A 3403-nucleotide genomic window follows, 5' to 3' on the forward strand; every position below is an offset into this window, starting at 1 on the left:
TATTATGTCACTTAAGAAACAAAATTCAAAGAATTGATCAGCTACAACCATTCAAAGATATATAAAGACCTGTTTACCAGAATAGTTCTGCTGTTCAAGAAATCATACACACACAAAAAAAAATGGCAGAATAGAGAAAACTGTTCATAAGAAAACAACAGATACAAATTAGAGCAATCAATCTTATTCATGAACAGGATAAAAATAGCTAAGTGGGTTATCCCAAGAAATAGAGACATGTTTTTAAACTCTATAATATTTCTTTAGAATAACAAAACTCTACAAAATCTTGTTCCAGTACTAGAAAAACTAATTGTAACTTACACTATTTCTTCATTGCTCTAGAGGGCTTCAGTGTTGAGTGAGTAGAACCCTAAATACACCTAGCATTTGCTTTTGTATATTTAACATGTGTGGCCTTTACATGATGTGAATTACAATTTAATTATATGACAGCACTGGCAAAGCTTTACCATGAACCACTCAATAGTGAAAGATGACACAGCAGAATGAGCACACCCCAGGTGTAGCCAACCCTACAGTCCAGGATTCCTCCACCATTTGAGAAATTATTCAACATAGTTACAATTTCTAAGAGCAGAAGTTTTTGTTGTTGCTATTGGTTTGGCTTTGGTTGTTTTTGTTTTGTTTTTTTTAAGATTACAAAAGATCAAATTTTCATTAATGGACCCAAGTCACAGTCTGGCATTATTCCTCCAGTTTAGAATATAAATCCTCTAGTGACCATTCTGAGTTAATGCAAACATTTGCATAGCACTTTACATAGATCAAATTAATAATATAAAGAATGACTTGAGCTCTGCCAAATGATTTCATTACAACTAATATATCTTGGTGAAGGGAAGGGTATGGAGAAGGTCTCAAGCTCACACTTTAATGTCGGTTTTCACATACTTTGGAAATGAATTTTTTTGTAGAGTGAATGCAGTGTGCATTTTGGCTTCTACATAATAATGACTTTAGGTGAGAAAGAAAATCTTCCTAGTGTCCTGAAATAAACTTCTTTTTACAGGATTTTTACATATAACAAGAAACGCAAAACTTAAAATAAAAATGTGTTATTTTTCATGATTCTGCAAGCTCTTGTAGCGTGTGCTCTGCTCTGAGCACTGGGCTCACTCTGGGACTATAGAGTGTAGAACAAGCTGATGGAAGGTTCCAGATGCTCTTTCTCACACCTAGGCCCTTGGCACTGAGAAGCCTGTGGCCCTAATTATTCTTATTGTTGGAAGGCACTGTGCAGTTTTGTTTCATTGGAAGCCTCTCTCTTGGGACTACATTTCCATGCGAGTGGAGACTTTCTTAACATATAGTGCCCAAACTCCCAAAGACAGCCATCTTGGGTTACTAACTCATCATGGAGGTAAAGTTTAAATTGCATCCATCCTGCTGATGTCTTATTGGCCAAATCAATGAACATCACTGGAAGGCAAAAGATGTTAAAATGTTGTCTATGTACTTCAGACATGTCCATAGGAGGGACCTCCTTACTTAAACATTAGAGTCAATAAGACAGGATCTCTCTAAACAGAAAAAAATTCTAATGTCTTCCTCCATCTTTAATTTACATTTAACATACATGCAGGCACAGGTACACAGGCACACAAATACACACACACACACATACACATATACATACACACACACACACACACATTCCACAATAAAAATGTATGTTGTAGAGAAATAATTGTCATATTTTAATGCAGTCAAGGGAGCATGTCTAATATCAAATGCTAAGACAATTTTAAACTAACAAAACCAATTACTATGTACTCATTAATGTTCTTTTCAAACATTCATAACTCTAATTTTCTAAGAAATACTCCTAGCCAAAAAGAAGTACCAAATTTACAAAGGTTGAAACAGCCATGTTCACTGAGAATGGCGTCATTGTATTGATTATGAGGGAGTCAAACAGTAATGGGGATGTGATGAGCAGTTAGGGAGACTATGAGTATCTTCTGTTATCTTTTTAAACTTGTTTTACTCCAAATTAAATAATTAAAACCCCTGAGTACTTGAAGTAAGAAATTCTCATGAAGATGACTTTCAGGAGAGGACTTGTGAACAGAGAAGAAAATAATAAACAACCAACATTGACCTTGAAAGATCAGGAGTGCAACCCATTCCCAGCCCCAGACCAGCAGCCAGATGGAACGCCATGCTCCACATCACAGAGTTATTTCATACATATGTGCTCTGACAAGATTACTTCAATTAAAAGACATCATTATTTGATCTAGTTGTATTGTTATCTAATATTTTTCTTTACAGTTGTACTCCACACCTTCAAACAACTCAAATTTTTAATATACATCTCCTTATTTTTATTTGTTTTTAGTAACTATTCATTGTGAAAGTAAGAGGATTAATTAGTTACATCCATGGTTACTTAATTTTTATTTTGATGAAAGAAAACTAAGCACAATGCATTATTTAACTTTGTAACACATGCTTTTTGCAACAAAAAATGATTTCTTATCTACTACTTGATTAAAAAAAATAAGAATGATTAGGGAAGAAAAGGTCCTAGAAGTTTCTAAAGGTAGAATATCATTAGAGAGATCTTTACTGGTGCTAGTGAATAACACCTGGTACAGAAGTAGAAAATTCATAGTTTGTTATGAATATGCAATCAGGAATATTAAAGGTAAAACACAATAAAGGGAGGAATGCCTGACCTGTGCACCCTGGGAAAGCAGCTTAATTATGCCTGTTACAATAGTTCCTCCTTTTGAATGAAGTCCAGCTTTAATTAAATCTTCCCGTTCCATCAGATGGAAGTATAGATGAGATGAGCCTGAACTACCTATTGTTCTTATTCAGTTCCTGCAGGGTGTCTCAGCATCAAGACAGACAAAAGACCAGCATTGCACTAACTCTTCAAAGAGTTTGCTGTAATTCTAAATTTAATTAATTAGATGAGCTGCATCATTCCCTTCCATCCTATCCATGCCTTCATCTTCGATGACCAAATCCAGAATCAAAAAGCTGCATTGAACTCCTGGTCATTCTCTCAGTAAACCACTGGATATTTCTTATCAAATGATCCCTGCTGCTTTCCTTCAGCAAATGCAGACGGAACACAGTCATCAACTCATCTAATATCCATGCAGACAAGATGAATGCTGACTTTCTTAAAGTTATAAAGTTTAATCTTCAATAATACCTATGGTTCTCTACTTCTTGGCAAACAAAACATGCTTTTGCATTTCTCTGACTTCCTTCCTATGGACAAAGTGGATCTAAAATAATTGATTATAATTCATATATCTCTATGGCTAAAAATAATCCAATTCCTCAGAATAAATTTAAGTATCATCCTAAGGCCAGGCATGGGCAACACATCTGTTATTGTAAGTACTCTGTCAGATGAAGC

This window comes from Peromyscus leucopus, chromosome 6, assembly GCF_004664715.2.
Source record: "Peromyscus leucopus breed LL Stock chromosome 6, UCI_PerLeu_2.1, whole genome shotgun sequence".
Classification (NCBI taxonomy): Eukaryota; Metazoa; Chordata; class Mammalia; order Rodentia; family Cricetidae; genus Peromyscus; species Peromyscus leucopus.